This window comes from Pleurodeles waltl, chromosome 7 (assembly GCF_031143425.1).
Source record: "Pleurodeles waltl isolate 20211129_DDA chromosome 7, aPleWal1.hap1.20221129, whole genome shotgun sequence".
In the NCBI taxonomy this organism is placed as follows: domain Eukaryota; kingdom Metazoa; phylum Chordata; class Amphibia; order Caudata; family Salamandridae; genus Pleurodeles; species Pleurodeles waltl.
In genome coordinates this window covers 23413370-23433831 of record NC_090446.1, presented here as the reverse complement: position 1 = coordinate 23433831, position 20462 = coordinate 23413370, and the positions used below count along the sequence as shown (strand labels likewise).

General features: G+C 47.5%; 1 long non-coding RNA gene across 1 annotated transcript; it reads left to right on the top strand.

Moving 5' to 3' along the window:
- LOC138247140 (uncharacterized) lies at nt 1-14900 on the top strand. Its single transcript, XR_011194346.1, has 3 exons — nt 1-88; nt 6662-6787; nt 14827-14900. It is a non-coding gene; the product is annotated as an uncharacterized lncRNA (long non-coding RNA).
- Nucleotides 14901-20462: the final 5562 nt, after the last annotated feature.

Genomic DNA, 20462 nt, shown 5'->3' with positions numbered 1-20462 from the left:
ACAAAATCCATTAAAGGTAGACAGATTGAAGTCTCTGACTCTTACACAGCATTGCAGTTCAAAGGAAGGATGAAAAGTGATGAGAAAGGTGAGAATTTATTTGTTCTAGTATTTGATGTCATCTGTGAAGATAGGCAAGTGAGAAAGCCAACCAGTCAGTCCCAGTTAGCTGTGCAAAATTAGAGATTGTTTACTCTTGATTTTACTGGTTGCTGAACAGGTGGTTGTGTGTGTTACCAGTGCTTGTTGTCCACGTATGTGGTCCTTATACGTGAAGGGGATGTGCTACGTTGGCACTTACATTGACCTTATATGTAAATGGGATGTGTACTCCATGCCATGTGTCACATCTCAGCCTTCCTAGGTGACGAAGCGTTAGTAGAATTTTGTGATGCGTGAGTGGAACGTTGTGATTGGTCAGCGTGGAATGCTTGTTCTGAGAGATATTTGGGAAAAGCAGACAAGTACTTGCTACTTGTGGGATGTCCTACTGACCTAACTACATTATACTTCTTCCTTGTGACATGGAAGCAACATAATAAAGACGCACTGTACAGCAAGCCCTGCCTTCTCACTACAAAAGGAATATATACCAAGGGCTGAATTTAAGAAAAGTGGCGCTGCATCCAATGCAGCACCATTTTTCTTGTGCACCCATGCATCCCCCTAACACCACCATGCATGCGCCATGTTTAAGATACGGCCCACCATGGTGGTATTAGGAACAAAGGAGTCAAATATTTTTCCACTAGCATCAAAAATTCTGACGCTAGTGGAGAAAAGTGCAAGGACGCCCATTGATTTCAATGGGTGCATCTTTTTAACCCCTGCTTTCAGCAGGGGTTAAAACAAACACCAAAAATGGCACAATTAAATCTTGTAAATTTAATTGTGCCATTTTTGCAGGCCTCCTTACATTATGCATGGCGCATGAATAATGTGGTGCAAAAGGACGCATAGTGGCACAATGCATGCATTGCACCACTTTGTAGATATGGTGCTGCACACTTGGCAATCTAATGCCACATTAGCATCAGAAAAATGACAATAAGGTGGCTTTAGATGGTGCATGACCATCCTTAAATTTGGACCCAAATGTGGTCTCTTGGTGCTACATAACATGTTTCTGCACAGAGAGTACTTTAAATTGATAGGTAATGTGAGGTACTGTAGGAACGTACCATCTTGCCTGGCATGTTACCCCCATTTTTACAGTATGTATGTTTGTTTTTGCCTGCGGCACTGGGATCCTGCTAGACAGGACCACAGTGCTCATAATGTATGCCCTGTCTGTGCTCCCTGTGTGGTGCCTAACTGTATCACTGAGGCTCTGCTAACCAGAACCTCAGTGTTTATGCTCTCTCTGCTTTTAAAATTGTCACTGCAGGCTAGTGACTAATTTTACCAATTCTCATTGGTACACTGGAACACCCTAATAATTCCCTTGTATATGGTACCTAGGTACCCAGGGTATTGGGGTTCCAGGAGATCCCTATGGGCTGCAGCATTTCTTTTGCCACCCATAGGGAGCTCAGACAATTCTTACACAGGACTGCCACTGCAGCCTGAGTGAAATAACCCCCATGTTATTTCACAGCGATTTTCACTGCACATAAGTAACTTATAAGTCACCTATATGTCTAACCCTCCCTTGGTGAAGGTTAGGTGCAAAGTTACTTAGTGTGTGGGTACCCTGGCACTAGCCAAGGTGCCCCCACATTGTTCAGGGCAAATTCCCCAGACTTTGTGAGTGCGGGGACACCATTACACGCGTGCACCACATATAGGTCAATACCTAAATGTAGCGTCACCATGGTATCTCCGAACATGGCCATGTAACATGTCTAGGGTCATGGAATTGTCACCCCAATACCATTCTGATATTGGGGAGACAATTCCATGCATCCCCGGGTCTCTAGCACAGAACCCGGGTACTGCCAAAATTGCTTTCCGGGGTCTCCACTGCAGCAACTGCTGCTGCCAACCCCTTAGACAGGTTTCTGCCCCCCTGGGGCCTGGGCAGCCTGGTCCCAGGAAGGCAGAACAAAGGATTTCCTCTGAGAGAGGGTGTTACACCTTCTCCCTTTGGAAATAGGTGTGAAGGGCTGGGGAGGAGTAGCCTCCCCCAGCCTCTGGAAATGCTTTGATTGGCACAGATGGTGCCCCTCTCTGCATAAGCCAGTGTACACCGGTTCAGGGATCCCCCAGCCCTGCTCTGGCGCGAAACTGGACAAAGGAAAGAGGAGTGACCACTCCCATGACCAGCACCTCCCAGGGGAGGTGCCCAGAGCTCCTCCAGTGTGTCCCAGACCTCTGCCATCTTGGATACAGAGGTGCTGGGGCACAGTGGACAGCTCTGAGTGGCCAGTGCCAGCAGGTGACATCAGAGACCCCTCCTGATAGGTGCTTACCTCTCTCAGTAGCCAGTCCTCCTCTGTGGGTTATTTAGGGTCTCTCCTCTGGGCTATTCCTCAGATAACGAATGCAAGAGCTCACCACACTTCCCTCTTCGACTTCTGCCAAGGATCAATGCTGACTGCTCCAGGAGGCCTGCAAAACCGCAACAAAGTAGCAAGACGACTACCAGCAACATTGTAGCGCCTCCTCCTGCCGGCTTTCTCAACTGTTTCCTGGAGGTGCATGCTCTGAGGGCTATCTGCCTTCACCCTGCACTGGAAGCCAAGAAGAAATCTCCTGTGGGTCGACGGAATCTTCCCCCTGCTAACGCAGGCACCAAACGTCTGCATCAACAGTCCTCTGGGTCCCCTCTCATCCTGACAAGCATGGTCGCTGGAACACAGGAGCTGGGTCCACGTGTCTCCCACAGTCCAGTGGCCTTTCTTTCCAAATTTGGTGGAGGTAAGTCCTTGCCTCCCCACGCTAGACAGTAATCCTGTGTACTGCGTGATCTGCAGCTGCTCGGGCTTCTGTGCACTTTTCCAAGACTTCCTTTGTGCGCAGCCTAGCCCAGGTCCCCTGCACTCTGTCCTGCATTGCCCAACTCACTGAGTTGGACTGAAAAACTTCCGCCCCATCTCCCTTCTGCCTTTCCCAGCCAAAGTAATAGAGAAGACCGTCAACAAACAGCTGACCACCTTCCTGGAAGACAACAACCTGCTCGACCCCTCACAGACCGGATTCCGAACCAACCACAACACTGAAACCGCCCTCATCTCAGTCACAGACGACATCAGAACCCTGATGGACAACGGTGAAACAGTCGCCCTCATTCTTCTCGACCTCTCGGCTGCCTTTGACACCGTCTGTCACCGCACCCTAATCACCCGCCTCCGCTCCACCAGGATCCAAGACCAGGCCCTGGACTGGATCGCCTCCTTCCTCGTAAACCGCTCCCAAAGAGTCTACCTCCCTCCGTTTCGCTCAGAACCCACTGAGATCATCTGCGGCGTACCTCAAGGCTCATCACTCAGCCCGACACTCTTCAATGTCTACATGAGCCCCCTCGCTAACATCGTACGCAAGCACGACATCATCATCACCTCCTACGCCGACGACACCCAACTTATACTCTCCCTCACCAAGGACCCCGCCAGCGCCAAGACCAACCTACAAGAGGGTATGAAGGACGTCGCAGATTGGATGAGGCTCAGCCGCCTAAAGCTGAACTCTGAAAAAACTGAAGTCCTCATCCTCGGCAACACCCCGTCCGCCTGGGACGACTCCTGGTGGCCCACGGCCCTCGGCACCGCACCGACCCCCGCAGACCACACCCGCAACCTCGGCTTCATCTTGGACCCCCTTCTCACCATGACCAAGCAAGTCAACGCCGTGTCCTCCGCCTGCTTCCTCACCCTCCGCATGCTCCGCAAGATCTTCCGCTGGATCCCCGCCGACACCAGAAAAACCGTGACCCACGCCCTCGTCACGAGCCGCCTGGACTATGGCAACACCCTCTACGCTGGGACCACCGCCAAACTCCAAAATCGCCTGCAACGCATTCAAAACGCCTCAGCCCGCCTCATCCTCGACGTACCCCGCAACAGCCACATCTCCGCACACCTGAGACACCTGCATTGGCTCCCAGTCAGCAAAAGGATCACCTTCCGACTTCTCACCCACGCACACAAAGCCCTCCACGACAAGGGACCGGATTACCTCAACAGACGCCTCAACTTCTACGTCCCCACCCGCCCCCTCCGCTCCTCTGGCCTCGCACTCGCCGCCGTCCCTCGCATCCGACGCTCCACGGCGGGTGGGAGATCTTTCTCCTTCCTGGCGGCCAAGACCTGGAACTCCCTCCCCACCAGCCTCAGGACCACCCAGGACCACTCCGCTTTCCAGAGACTCCTAAAGACCTGGCTGTTCGAGCAGCGATAACCACCCCCTTTGTCCCTAGAGCCTTGAGAACCGCACGGGTGAGTAGCGTGCTTTATAAATGCTAATGATTTGATTTGATTTGACTCTGATGTTGTGGGACCCTCCTTTGTGGCTCTGAGTTGATCGCTGTCCTCAGATCTTCTAAGTGCCTTTTCCAGTACTTCTGCGGGTGCTGCCTGCTTCTGTGGGGGCTCTCTGAGTTGCTGAGTGGCCCCTATGTCTCCTCCTCCAAGGGGCGACCTCCTGATCCTTCCTGGGCCCCGGCAGCACACAAAATCGTCAACCGCGACTCTTGCAGCTAGCAAGGCTTGTTTGCAGCCTTTCTGTGTAGAAATAACTCTGCATCCTCCAGCACACCGTGGGACATTTTCTGTCCAAAAGAGAAGTTCCTGGCACCTTCCGTTGTTGCAGAATCTTTGGCTTCTTCCACCCAGATGCAGCCCTTTTGCACCTTCATCCCGGGTTTAGTGGGCTCCAGCGCCCCCCCCCCCCCCGGACACTTGCGTGACTCTTGGACTTGGTCCTCTTCCTTTACAGGATCTCCGGTCCAGGAATCTGTCTTCAGTGTTTTGCTGGCAGTTGTTGTTCTTGCAGAATCCCCTATCTCGACTATACTGTCTTTCTGGGGTAGTAGGGTAACTTTACTCCTACTTTTCAGTGTCTTGGGGTTGGGTATCTTGGACACCCTTAGTGTTTTCTAACAGCCCCAGCAACCCTCTACAACCTACCATAGGCCTGGGGTCCTTTCGTGATTCGCATTCCACTTTTGGAGTATATGGTTTGTGTTGCCCCTAGGCCTATTTCTACCTATTGCATTCTATTGTGATTCTACATTGTTTGCACTACTTTTCTAACTGTTACTCACCTGTTTTTGGTTTGTGTACATATAATTTGTGTATCTTACTTACCTCCTAAGTGAGGGTATCCTCTGAGATACTTTTGGCATATTGTCACTAAAATAAAGCACCTTTATTTTTAGTAACTGTGAGTATTGTGTTTTCTTATGATATAGGGCTATATGATATAAGTGGTATAGTAGGAGCTTTGCCTGTCTCCTAGTTCAGCCTAAGCTGCTCTTCTATAGCTACCTCTATCAGCCTAAGCTGCTAGACCACCTCTATTCTACTAATAAGGGATAACTGGACCTGGCTCAAGGTGTAAGTGCCACAAGGTACCCACTATAAGCCAGGCCAGCCTCCTACATTGGTGGCAGCGGTGGGATAAGTACTTGTAACTGCTTTACCACTTTGTCATTTGGTGCTTTTCGTAAGAAAAACATATATCAAATATTTCAATATATGTACATTGAACCAAAACAGTTTACTGTTCTGCTCTAAAACTTTCTACTAAGTTTCTGAAAAGTTCTGAAAACTTTCAAAACTTTTCAAAAAGTTTGAAAACGTTTTTCTCTGTGCTTTCAAAAGTTCTAAAACTTTTTCTCTCTCTGTCTTAAACCTTTTCTATCATGTCTGCAGTAGAGCCTACTCCCAAAATTGTTCAAGCAACCTATGAAAGTTTAAACTGTAAATGTTTTAGGGGTCTCTGCCTGGAAAGAGGTTTAAGTATTGGTAAGAATCCTACAAAAGAGTTTCTCTTTAAGCTGCTCCTAGAAAGTGACCAGAACCAGTCTGGCCCATCTCAGGAAGAGGAGGTAGGAGGGGGGGAAGGGACCCAGTCAGACTCAGAGGAGTTCCCTGAAGAGATTGGGGAGGGTTCTTACAAAGACCTGATATCTAGCAGGCCACCTAGTAACACTGGTAGTGGGAGAGGTTCACACATTAGTAGGGCATCTTTCACTCCTAAAGGCCAGGTTACTAGGGTCCAGCCAGTTAGGGACAGGTCTCTCTCTGCCAATTCCCACATTTTCTCTGTATCTAAACATTCCCAAGCCTCCAACCCTGAGGATAAATTAATGGAAAGGGAACTCAGAAAGCTAGAAGAGACAAGACTGAAGCTTAAACAGCAGCAGCTGGTCTTAGACAGGGAATCCCTGGATATAGAGAGGAAAAGACAGAGAATGGGGTTAGTTCCCCATGGTGGCAGCAGCAGTGTTTCAGATAGTAATCCTGTTAGAGAGCAAGATTCAAGAAACCTGCATAAGACAGTCCCCCCTTACAAAGAGGGGGATGTCATTAACAAGTGGTTTGCTGCACTTGAGAGGGCCTGTATGGTACAGTTGGTCCCTTAAAGGCAGTGGGCTGCTATCTTGTGGCTATCTTTCACTGGAAAAGGTAGGGATAGGCTCCTTACTGTCAGAGAAAGTGATGCTAATCTGATCCTGAGAGAGCATATTCTTAACAATTGTGTGTCTGATTTGTTGCAGCAGTACTTGGTAGACTCAGATCTGACCTCTCCCAAAGCATTGGGAAAGAAGGCAGACAAATGGGTCAGAACAAGAGTGAACAGAAAAGTTCATACAGGGGTGACAAGGATGGCAAGAAGAAGGATGGTAAGTCTTCTGACAATGGTGGGGACAGAGATAAAAAAACATTCTGAGTCTTCATCAGGCCTACAAAAATCCTCTGGGGGTGGCGGGTCCAAATCCTCTTCAAACAATCAAAAAAAGCCTTGGTGTTATTTATGTAAAGTAAAAGGCCATTGGGCAAGTGATTCCACTTGTCCAAAGAAAAACACCAAACCTCCCACCACCACAACCCCAACTGGAACCTCTAGTGCCCCTAGTAATAGCAGTGGTGGTGGGAAGTCTACTACTAATAGCCAATCCAAGTGTGTAGCTGGGCTCACTATTGGCAGTGTAGTTGGGGTTGGTCTTGTTAGGGAGAACACAGAGAATGTTTTAGTCTCTGATGGTGGTATTGACTTTGCCACCTTGGTTGCTTGTCCCCTTAATATGGGTAAGTACAAGCAACTACCCTTAATCAACGGTGTGGAGGTTGAGGCCTACAGGGACACAGGAGCCAGTGTAAATATGGTGATAGAGAAACTGGTCCACCCTGATCAACACCTACTTGGTCAACAGTACCAAGTGACTGATGCTCATTACAACACTCCTAGCCACCCCATGGCTGTTGTGAATCTCAACTGGGGGATGGGGTTACTGGTCCACAGAAAGTTGTGGCAGCCACTGAATTACCTGTAGATTGCTTACTGGGCAATGATTTGGAAACATCAGCTCGGGCAGAAGTGGAGTGGGAGGCTCATGCAGCAATACTGGGCATTCCTGGGCATATTTTTGCTTTGACAAGGGCTCAGGCCAAGAAGCAAAAAGGACAGGGAAACTTGGATCCTGGAACAATTGACCAAGTGCTCCCAAAAGCTAGGGGTAGAAAGGATAAATCCCTGCCCACTATCCCTCCGTCTACAGAAGATTCCCTTTTTGAGGAAGAGGAATCCTCTCCCTGTGCAGAACTTACACCAGAGGAGCTGGCAGCAGACACTGCTGAGCTTTTGGTTGCAGGGGGGCCTGCTAGGGAAGAGCTGAGTGTGGCAAAGCAGACCTGTCCCACAATAGAGGGTCTAAGACAGCAAGCTGTCAAACAGCAGAATTGGGATGTCAGTGATAGCCATAAGGTATATTGGGAAGATAACCTCTTGTAGACTGAGTCAAGGAACCCTAAAGCTGGAGCTGCCAGGAGATTGGTCATTCTCTTGCAGTACAGTGAGTTTCTTCTTACCTTGGTACATGACATTCCTTTGGCTGGGCATTTGGGCCAGAAGAAAACTTGGTAGAGACTTGTCCCCCTGTTTCACTGGCCTCATATGTCAGAGGACACTAAATAATTTTGTCGCTCTTGTGTGACCTTCCAAGCCAGTGGCAAGACTGGTGGCACTCCAAAGGCCCCCTTAATTCCACTTCCAGTGGTTGGGGTGCCCTTTGAAAGGGTAGGGGTTGATATAGTTAGCCCCCTTGACCCTCCAACAGCTTCAGGCAATAGATTCATCCTTGTGGTAGTGGACCGTGCCACTAGGTATTCTGAAGCCATCCCCTTAAGGACCACTACAGCTCCTGCAGTGGCAAAGGCACTCCTGGGAATCTTTTCGAGGGTGGGTTTCCCTAAGGAAGTGGTGTCAGACAGAGGTACTAACTTCATGTCTCCATACCTCAAAGCAATGTAGAAGGAGTGTGGTGTAACTTACAAGTTCACAACTCCTTACCATCCACAAACAAATGGTCTGGTTGAGAGGTTTAATAAAACTCCCAAAGGTATGATAATGGGACTCCCTGAAAAACTCAGAAGGAGATGGGATGTCCTGTTACCTTGGCTCCTTTTTGCTTACAGGGCGGTACCCCAAAAAGGAGTCGGCTTCAGCCCCTTTGAACTCCTCATTGGGTACCCTGTAAGAGGTCCCCTTGCTCTTGTGAAGGAGGGTTGGGAACAACCTTTAAAAGCTCCTAAACAGGACATAGTGGACTATGTACTTGGCCTAATATCAAGAATGGCTGAGTATACGAAAAAGGCCAGTAAAAACCTTCATGCCAGCCATGAGCTGCAAAAGCAATGGCATGACCAGAAGGCTGGCCTGACTCAGTACCACAGAGGACAGAAGGTGTGGGTATTGGAGCCTGTGGCCCCAAGAGCACTCCAGGACAAATGGAGTGGACACCATCTAAGTGTTGAAAAGAAGGGTGAGGTTACCTATTTGGTAGACCTTGGCACTGCTAGGAGTCCCCTTAGGGTGATCCATGTCAATCGCCTAAAACCCTACCATGACAGGGCTGATCTCACCCTGCTCATGGCAGCAGATAATGGACAGGAAGAAGAGAGTGACCCTCTCCCTGATCTCTTCTCCACCACTGAAGCTGATGACTTAATGGAGGGAGTGGTCTTAGCAGATTGTCTTACTGCTGAACAGAAAGACAACTGTGTCAATCTCTTAAGTCAGTTTTCTGAACTCGTTTCACTTATACCAGGTACTACTACTTGGTGTGAACATACTGTTGATACTAGAGACAGCTTGCCTGTCAAAAGTAAGATTTATGGGCAGCCTGACCATGTCAGGGAATGAATTAAACAAGAGGTACAGAAAATGTTGGACTTAGGGGTGATTAAGCCTTCAGAAAGCCCCTGGGCTAGCCCAGTTGTACTTGTCCCAGAACCTCACACTAAAGATGGGAAAAGAGAGATGAGGTTTTGTGTGGATTATAGAGGGCTCAACCAAGTAACCAAGACAGATGCTCTCCCTATACCCAGGGCAGATGAGCTCATAGATACACTGACTTCTGCCAAGTATCTAAGCACTTTTGATCTAACTGCAGGGTTTTGGCAGATTAGGTTATCAGAAGATGCTAAACCCAAGACTGCATTTTTAACCATTGGAGGGCATTATTCATTCACAGTAATGCCATGTTGTTTGAAAAATGCACCTTCCACTTTTCAAAGGTTGGTGAACACAGTCCTGCAATGGTTGGAAGCTTTTAGTGCAGCATATCTAGATGATATTGCTGTATTTAGCTCAACCTTGGATGATCAGCTGGTCCACCTATGGAAAGTTTTGGAGGCCCCGCAAAAAGCAGGCCTCACTATCAAGGCCTCAAAGTGCCAGATAGGGCACGGGAAAGTGGTTTATCTGGGCCACCTGGTAGGTGGGGAACAGATTGCAACACTACAGGGGAAGATCCAGACTATTATGGACTGGGCTACCCCTACAACTCAAACCCAGGTTGAGAGCCTTTTTAGGCCTCACAGGGTACTACAGGAGATTCATCAAGAATTATGGCTCCATTGCAGCCCCTCTTAATGATCTCGCTAGCAAAAAGATGCCTTAGAAGGTATTGTAGACAGCTAGCTCTCAAAATGTTTTTGAGGAGCTCAAACAGGCTATGTGCTCTGCACCTGCGCTAAAAAGCCCTTGTTACTCCAAGAAATTCATTGTAAAAACTGATGCTTCTGAATTAGGGGTTGGGGCAGTGCTATGACAGCTGAATACTGAGGGCCAGGATCAACCTGTTGCTTTTATCAGCAGGAGGTTGACCCCTAGAGAAAAGAGTTGGTCTGCCATAGAGAGGGAGGCCTTTGCTGTGGTCTGGGGACTAAAAAAGTTGAGACCATACCTGTTTGGTACTCACTTTATTGTTCAAACAGACCACAAACCTCTACTTTGGCTAAAACAAATGAAAGGTGAAAACCCTAAATTGTTGAGGTGGTCCATATCCCTACAGGGAATGGACTATACAGTGGAACATAGACCCGGGAGTACCCACTCTAATGCAGATGGACTCTCCAGATATTTCCACTTAGACAATGAAGACTCATCTGGGCAAGGTTAACCTTATTGTCCATCGTTTGGGGGGGGGGGGGTTGTGTAGGAAAGTACCATCTTGTCGGGCATGTTACCCCCATTTTTACTGTATTTATGCTTGTTTTTGCCTATGTGTCACTGGGATCCTGCTAGGCAGGACCCCAGTGCTCATAATGTATGCCCTGTATGTGTTCCCTGTGTGGTGCCTAACTGTATCACTGAGGCTCTGCTAACCAGAACCTCAGTGTTTATGCTCTCTCTGCTTTTCAAATTGTCACTTCAGGCTAGTGACTAATTTTACCAATTCTCATTGGCACACTGGAACACCCTTATAATTCCCTTGTACACGGTACCTAGGTACCCAGGGTATTGGGGTTCCAGGAGGTCCCTATGGGCTGCATCATTTCTTTTGCTACCCATAGGGAGCTCAGACAATTCTTACACAGGACTGCCGCTGCAGCCTGAGTGAAATAACGTCCACGTTATTTCACAGCCATTTTTCACTGCACAAAAGTAAGTTATAAGTCACCTATATGTCTAACCCTCACTTGGTGAAGGTTAGGTGCAAAGTTACTTAGTGTGTGGGCACCCTGGCACTAGCCGAGGTGTCCCCACATTGTTCAGGGCAAATTCCCCGGACATTGTGAGTGCGGGGACACCATTACACGCGTGCACTACATATAGGTCAATACCTATATGTAGCGTCACCATGGCAACTCCGAACATGGCCATGTAACATGTCTAGGATCATGGAATTGTCACCCCAATACCATCCTGGTATTGGGGGGACAATTCCATGCATCCCCAGGTCTCTAGCACAGAACCCCGGTACTGCCAAACTTGCTTTCCGGTGTCTCCACTGCAGCTACTGCTGGTGCCAACCCCTCAGACGGGTTTCTGCCCCCCTGGGGCATGGGCAGCCTGGTCCCAGGAAGGCAGAACAAAGCATTTCCTCTGAGAGAGGGTGTTACACCCTCTCCCTTTGTAAATAGGTGTAATTGCTTTCATATAATGTACCTGTGTTCTATGTATATTTGGATATCAGTTGAAGAATGTGTAATAAGTCAGAACATCCCACTTCACTCATCGGAGGTATGTGCAGCTGGCTTCACTTGCTGTGAAGCCCTGACACCCTTTGCTCAGGGTTTTCAAGGAGCTGTATTAAGAATCAAGTAGGTAAGCAGGCCTCTGAGAGCCCAGTTTGCATCATGTTCCTGCTGATGCCTGCATTACCTTGAGAGTAAAATGAGCAAAGGTGTTAGTAGGTGTAGTAAATTGCTAGCCAGGGCTACAAGCTGCCACCCTTCATTGACATGTTTGCAGCATTTGCAGAAAGAGACACAAACTCACGTTCCTAGACACTGTTGACTGTATGGTGAGTAACCTACTCCACCACTTCTAACCACAGCATGGTAAATGAATGCATTTACAGTCAAGGACACAGGTCTTTCTTCCCTTTAAGGCAAGAACCTGACCAAACCGCAGCCTGATGCGTGAGAGTGACCTTGTTTGTTTCACGTTATGTCACGTGTCTCTTCCTGTTCGTGTGTGGTGAGTCTCTGCTGCGAAGCCTGGAGGATAATTTTGTTCAATACAAAATCCATTACAGGTAGACAGATGGAAGACTCTTACACCACTCTGCAGTTCAAAGGAAGCATGAAAAGTGATGAGAAAGGTGAGAATTTATTTGTTCTAGTATTGTCATCTGTGAAGATAAGCAAGTGAGAAAGCCAACCAGTCAGTCCCAGTTAGCTGTGCAAAATTAGAGATTGTTTACTCTTGATTTTACTGGTTGCTGAACAGGTGGTTGTGTGTGTTACCAGTTCTTGTTGTCCACGTATGTTGTCCTTATACGTGAAGGGGATGTGCTACGTTGGCAATTACATTGACTTGATATGTAAATGGGATGTGTACCCCATGCCATGTGTCACATCTCAGCCTCCCTAAGTGACGAAGCGTTAGTAGAATTTTGCGATACGTGAGTGGAGCGTTGTGATTGGTCAGCGTGGAATGCTTGTTCTGAGAGATATTTGGGCTAAGCAGACACGTACTTGCTACTTGTGGGATGTCCTACTGACCTAACTACATTATACTTCTTCCTTGTGACATGGAAGCAACATAATAAAGAAGCACTGTATAGCAAGCCCTGCCTTCTCACTACAAAAGGAATATATACCAAGGGCTGAATTTAAGAAAAGTGGTGCTGCATCCAATGCAGCACCATTTTTCTTGTGCACCCATGCATCCCCCTAACACCACCATGCATGCGCCATATTTAAGATACGGCCCACCATGGTGGTATTAGGAACAAAGGAGTCTAATATTTTTCCACTAGCATCAAAAATTGTGACCCTAGTGGAAAAAAGTGCAAGGAGGCCCATTGATTTCAATGGGTGCATCTTTTTAACCCCTGCTTTCAGCAGGGGTTAAAAATAACACCAAAAATGGCACAATGAAATCTTGTAAATTTAATTGTGCCATTTTTGCAGGCCTCCTTACATTATGCATGGCGCATGCATAATGTGGTGCAAAAGGACGCATAGTGGCACAATGCATGCATTGCACCACTTTGTAGGTATGGCTCTGCACGCTTGGCAATCTAACGCCAAATTAGGGTCAGAAAAATTACACTAAGGTGGCATTAGATGGCGCATGGCCATCCTTAAATTTGGACCCAACTGTGGTCTCTTGGTGCTACATAACATGTTTCTGCACAGAGAGTTCTTTAAATTGATAGGTACTGTAGGAAAGTACCATCTTGCTTGGCATGTTACCCCCATTTTTACTGTCTGTATGTTTGTTTTTGCCTGTGTAACTGGGTTCCTGCTAAACAGGACCCCAGTGCTCATAATGTATGCCCTGTATGTGTTCCCTGTGTGGTGCCTAACTGTATCACTGAGGCTCTGCTAACCAGAAACTCAGTGTTTATGCTCTCTCTGCTTTTAAAATTGTCACTGCAGGCTAGTGACTAATTTTACCAATTCTCATTGGCACACTGGATCACCCTTATAATTCCCTTGTATATGGTACCTACGTACCCAGGGTATTGCGGTTCCAGGAGATCCCTATGGGCTGCAGCATTTATTTTGCCACCCATAGGGAACTCAGACAATTCTTACACAGGACTGCCACTGCAGCCTGAGTGAAATAACGTCCATGTTATTTCACAGCCATTTTTCACTGCACATAAGTAATTTATAAGTCACCTATATGCCTAATCCTCACTTGGTGAAGGTTAGGTGCAAAGTTACTTAGTGTGTGGGCACCCTGGCACCAGCCAAGGTGTCCCCACATTGTTCAGGGCAAATTCCCTAGACTTTGTGAGTGCGGGGACACCATAACACGCGTGCTCTACATATAGGTCAATACCTATATGTAGCCCCACCATGGTAACTCCGAACATGGCCATGTAACATGTCTAGGATCATGGAATTGTCACCCCAATACCATCCTGGTATTGGGGGGACAATTCCATGCATCCCCAGGTCTCTAGCACAGAACCCAGGTACTGCCAAACTTGCTTTCCGGGGTCTCCACTGCATCAACTGCTGGTGCCAACCCCTCAGACAGGTTTCTGCCCCCCTGGGGCCTGGGCAGCCTAGTCCCAGGAAGGCAGAACAAAGGATTTCCTCTGAGAGAGGGTGTTACACGCTCTCCCTTTGGAAATAGGTGTAATTGCTTTCATATAATGTACCTGTGTTCTATGTATATTTGGATATCAGTTGAAGAATGTGTAATAAGTCAGAACATCCCACTTCACTCATTGGAGGTATGTGCAGCTGGCTTCACTTGCTGTGAAGCCCTGACACCCTTTGCTCAGGGTTTTCAAGGAGCTGTATTAAGAATCAAGTAGGTAAACAGGCCTCTGAGAGCCCAGTTTGCATCATGTTCCTGCTGATGCCTGCATTACCTTGAGACTAAAATGAGCAAAGGTGTTAGTAGGTGTAGTAAATTGCTAGCCAGGGCTACAAGCTGCCACCCTTCATTGACATGTTTGCAGCATTTGCAGAAAGAGACACAAACTCAAGTGCCTAGACACTGTTGACTGTTTGGTGAGTAACCTGCTCCATCTCTTCCAACCAAAGCATGGTAAATGAATGCATTTACAGTCCAGAACACAGGTCTTACTTCCCTTTATGGCAAGAACCTGACCAAAACGCAGCCCCGATGTGTGAGAGTGACCTTGTTTGTTTCACGTTATGTCACGTGTCTCCTCCTCTTCGTGTGTGGTGAGTGTCTGCTGCGAAGCCTGGAGGATAATTTTGTTCAATACAAAATCCATTACAGGTAGACAGATGGAAGACTCTGACTCTTACACCGCCCTGCAGTTCAAAGGAACCATGAAAAGTGATGAGAAAGGTGAGAATGTATTTGTTCTAGTATTGTCATCTGTGAAGATAGGCAAGTGAGAAATCCAACCAGTCAGTCCCAGTTAGCTGTGCAAAATTAGAGATTGTTTACTCTTGATTTTATTGGTTGCTGAACAGGTGGTTGTGTGTGTTACCAGTGCTTGTTGTCCACGTATGTTGTCCTTATACGTGAAGGGGATGTGCTACGTTGGCACTTACATTGACCTTATATGTAAATGGGTTGTGTACTCCATGCCATGTGTCACATCTCAGCCTCCCTAAGTGACGAAGCGTTAGTAGAATTTTGCGATGCGTGAGTGGAACGTTGTGATTGATCAGCGTGGAATGCTTGTTCTGAGAGATATTTGGGCTAAGCAGACATGTACTTGCTACTTGAGGGATGTCCTACTGACCTAACTACATTATACTTCTTCCTTGTGACATGGAAGCAACATAATAAAGAAGCACTGTATAGCAAGCCCTGCCTTCTCACTACAAAAGGAATATATACCAAGGGCTGAATTTAAGAAAAGTGGCGCTGCATCCAATGCAGCACCATTTTTCTTGTGCACCCATGCATCCCCCTAACACCACCATGCATGCACCATATATAAGATACGGCCCACCATGGTGGTATTAGGAACAAAGGAGTCTAATATTTTTCCACTAGCATCAAAAATTGTGACGCTAGTGGAAAAAAGTGCAAGGAGGCCCATTGATTTCAATGGGTGCATCCTTTTAACCCCTGCTTTCAGCAGGGGTTAAAAATAACACCAAAAATGGCACAATGAAATCTTGTAAATTTAATTGTGTCATTTTTGCAGGCCTCCTTATATTCTGCATGGCGCATGCATAATGTGGTGCAAAAGGACGCATAGTGGCACAATGCATGCATTGCACCACTTTGTAGATATGGCTCTGCACGCTTGGCAATCTAACGCCAAATTATCGTCAGAAAAATGACACTAAGGTGGCATTAGATGGCGCATGGCCATCCTTAAATTTGGACCCAACTGTGGTCTCTTGGTGCTACATAACATGTTTCTGCACAGAGAGTTCTTTAAATTGATAGGTACTGTGAGGTACTGTAGGAAAGTACCATCTTGCCTGGCATGTTACCCCCATTTTTACTGTCTGTATGTTTGTTTTTGCCTGTGTAACTGGGATCCTGCTAGACAGGACCCCAGTGCTGATAATGTATGCCCTGTATGTGTTCCCTGTGTGGTGCCTAACTGTATCACTGAGGCTCTGCTAACCAGAACCTCAGTGTTTATGCTCTCTCTGCTTTTAAAATTGTCACTGCAGGCTAGTGACTAATTTTAGCAATTCTCATTGGCACACTGGAACACCCTTATAATTCCCTTGTATATGGTACCTAGGTACCCAGGTTATTGGGGTTCCAGGAGATCCCTATGAGCTGCAGCATTTATTTTGCTACCCATAGGGAGGTCAGACAATTCTTACACAGGACTGCCACTGCAGCCTGAGTGAAATAACGTCCATGTTATTTCACAGCCATTTTTCACTGCACATAAGTAACTTATAAGTCACCTATATGTATAACCCTCACTTGGTGAAGGTTAGGTGCAAAGTTACTTAGTGTGTGGGCACCCTGGCACTAGCCAAGGTGCCCCCACATTGTTCAGGGCAAATTCCCCAGACTTTGTGAGTGCGGGGACACCATTACACGTGTGCACTACATATAGGTCAAAACTTATATGTAGCGTCACCATGGTAACTCCGAACATGGCCATGTAACATGTCTAGGATCATGGAATTGTCCCCCCAATATCATTCTGGTATTGGGGGGAAAATTCCATGCATCCCCGAGTCTCTAGCACAGAACCCGGGTACTGCCAAACTTGCTTTCAGGGGAATCCACTGCAGCAACTGCTGCTGCCAACCCCTCAGACAGGTTTCTGCCCCCCTGGGGCCTGGGCAGCCTGGTCCCAGGAAGGCAGAACAAAGGATTTCCTCTGAGAGAGGGTGTTACCTCCTCTCCCTTTGGAAATAGGTGTGAAGGGCTGGGGAGGAGTAGCCTCCCCCAGCCTCTGGAAATGCTTTGATGGGCACAGATGGTGCCCCTCTCTGCATAAGCCAGTGTACACCGGTTCAGGGATCCCCCAGCCCTGCTCTGGCGTGAAACTGGACAAAGGAAAGGGGAGTGACCACTCCCCTGACCAGCACCTCCCAGGGGAGGTGCCCAGAGCTCCCCCAGTGTGTCCCAGACCTCTGCCATCTTGGATACAGAGGTGTTGGGGCACAAGGGACAGCTCTGAGTGGCCAGTGCCAGCAGGTGACATCAGAGACCCCTCCTGATAGGTGCTTACCTCTTTCAGTAGGCAATCCTCCTCTGTGGGTTATTTAGGGTCTCTCCTCTGGGCTATTCCTCAGATAATGAATGCAAGAGCTCACCAGAGTTCCTCTCCACTTCCCTCTTCGACTTCTGCCAAGGATCAACGCTGACTGCTCCAGGACGCCTGCAAAACCGCAACAAAGCAGCAAGACGACTACCAGCAACATTGTAGCGCCTCATCCTGCCGGCTTTCTCGACTGTTTCCTGATGGAGAATGCTCTGAGGGCTGTCTGCCTTCACCCTGCACTGGAAGCCAAGAAGAAATCTCCTGTGGGTCGAAGGAATCTTTCCCCTGCTAACGCAGGCACCAAACTTCTGCATCACTGGTCCTCTGGGTCCCCTCTCATCCTGACGAGCGTGGTCCCTGGAACACAGGAGCTGGGTCCAAGTGTCTCCCACAGTCCAGTGGCCCTTCTGTCCAAATTTGGTGGAGGTAAGTCCTTGCCTCCCCACGCCAGACAGTAATCTTGTGTACTGCGTGATCTGCAGCTGCTCGGGCTTCTGTGTACTTTTCCAAGACTTCCTTTGTGCACAGCCTAGCCTAGGTCCCCAGCACTCCGTCCTGCGTTGCTCAACTAACTGAGTTTGACTCCGACATCGTGGGACCCTCCTTTGTGGCTCTGAGTTGACCGCTGTCCTCAGATCTTATAAGTGCCTTTTCCGGTACTTCTGCGGGTGCTGCCTGCTTCTGCGGGGAATCTCTGAGTTGCTGAGTGCCCCCTATGTTTCCTCCTCCAAGGGGGCGACCTCCTGGTCCTTCCTGGGCCCCGGCAGCTCCCAAAATCCTCAACTGCGACTGTTGCAGGTAGCAAGGCTTGTTTGTGATCTTTCTGTGTGGAAACAAGTCTGCATCCTCCAGCATGCCGGGGGACATCTTCTGACCAAAAGAAAAGTTCCTGGCACCTTCCGTTGTTGCAGAATCTTTGGCTTCTTCCACCCGGATGCAGCCCTTTTGCACCTTCATTCTGGGTTTAGTGGGCTTCTGCCCCCGGACACTTGCGTGACTCTTGGATGTGGTCCCCTTCCTTTACAGGATCTCAGGTCCAGGAATCCTTCTTCAGTGTTTTGCTGGCAGTTGTTGTTCTTGCAGAATCCCCTATCTCAACTATACTGTCTTTCTGGGTAGTAGGGAAACTTTACTCCTACTTTTCAGTGTCTTGGGGTTGGGTATCTTGGACACCCTTAGTGTTTTCTAACAGCCCCAGCAACCCTCTACAACCTACCATAGGCCTGGGGTCCTTTCGTGATTCGCATTCCACTTTTGGAGTATATGGTTTGTGTTGCCCCTAGGCCTATTTCTACCTATTGCATTCTATTGTGATTCTACATTGTTTGCACTACTTTTCTAACTGTTACTCACCTGTTTTTGGTTTGTGTACATATAATTTGTGTATATTACTTACCTCCTAAGTGAGGGTATCCTCTGAGATACTTTTGGCATATTGTCACTAAAATAAAGCACCTTTATTTTTAGTAACTCCGAGGATTGTGTTTTCTTATGATATAGGGCTAAATGATATAAGTGGTATAGTAGGAGCTTTGCTTGTCTCCTAGTTCAGCCTAAGCAGCTCTGCTATAGCTACCTCTATCAGTCTAAGCTGCTAGAACACCTCTGATCTACTAATAAGGGATAACTGGACCTGGCTCAAGGTGTAAGTAACACAAGGAACCCACTATAAGCCAGGCCAGCCTCCTACATTGGTGGCAGCGGTGGGATAAGTACTTGTAACTGCTTTACCACTTTGTCATTTGGTGCCTTTTGTAAGAAAAACATATACCAAGTATTTCAATATATGTACATTGAACCAAAACAGTTTACTGTTCTGCTCTAAAACTTTCTACTAAGTTTCTGAAAAGTTATGAAAACTTTAAAAACTTTTCAAAAAGTTTGAAAACGTTTTTCTCTGTGCTTTCAAAAGTTCTAAAACTTTTTCTCTCTTTGTCTTAAACCTTTTCTATCATGTCTGCAGTAGAGCCTACTCCCAATTTTTTTCAAGCAACTTATGAAAGTTTAAACTGTAAAAGTTTGAGGGGTCTCTGCCTGGAAAGAGGTTTAAGTATTGGTAAGAATCCTACAAAAGAGTTTCTCTTTAAGCTGCTCTAACAAAGTGACCAGAACCAGTCTGGCCCATCTCAGGAAGAGGAGGTAGGAGGGGAAGGTACCCAGTCAGACTCAGAGGAGTTCCCTGAAGAGATTTGGGAGGGTTCTTACAAAGACCTGATATCTAGCAGGCCACCTAGTGACACTGGCAGTGGGAGAGGTTCACACATTAGTAGGGCATCTTTCACTCCTAAAGGCCAGGTTACTAGGGTCCAGCCAGATAGGGACAGGTCTCTCTCTGCCAATTCCCACATTTCCTCTGTATCTAAACATTCCAAAGCCTCCCACCCTGAGGATAACGTAATGGAAAGGGAACTCAGGAAGCTGGAAGAGACCAGACTGAAGCTTAAACAGCAGCAGCTGGCCTTAGACAGGGAATCCCTGGATATAGAGAGGGAAAGACAGAGAATGGGGTTAGTTCCCCATAGTGGCAGCAGCAGTGTTTCAGATAGTAATCCTGTTAGAGAGCAAGATTCCAGAAACCTGCATAAGACATTCCCCCCTTACAAGGAGGGGGATGACATTAACAAGTGGTTTGCTGCACTTGAGAGGGCCTGTATGGTACAGTTGGTCCCTCAAAGGCAGTGGGCTGCTATCTTGTGGCTATCTTTCACTGGCTCCTTACTGTCAGAGAAAGTGATGCCAATAACTACAAAGTTTTGAAGGATGCACTTTTGGATGGATTTGGCTTAACCACTGAACATTACAGGATTAAGTTCAGAGACACCAGAAAAGAGTCCTCTCAAGAATGGATAGATTTTGTTGACTGTTCAGTGAAGGCCTTGGAGGGTTGGTTACATGGCAGTAAGGTGACTGACTATGAAAGCCTGTATAATCTGATCCTGAGAGAGCATATTCTAACAAACGGCCTCAAAGTGCCAGATAGGGCAGGGAAAAGTGGTTTATCTGGGCCACCTGGTAGGTGGGGAGCAGATTGCACCACTACAGGGGAAGATCCAGACTATTATGGACTGGGCTCCCCCTACAACTCAAACCCAGATGAGAGCCTTTTTAGGCCTCACAGGGTACTATAGGAGATTCATCAAGAATGATGGCTCCATTGCAGCCCCTCTTAATGATCTCACTAGCAAAAAGATGCCTGAGAAGGTATTGTGGA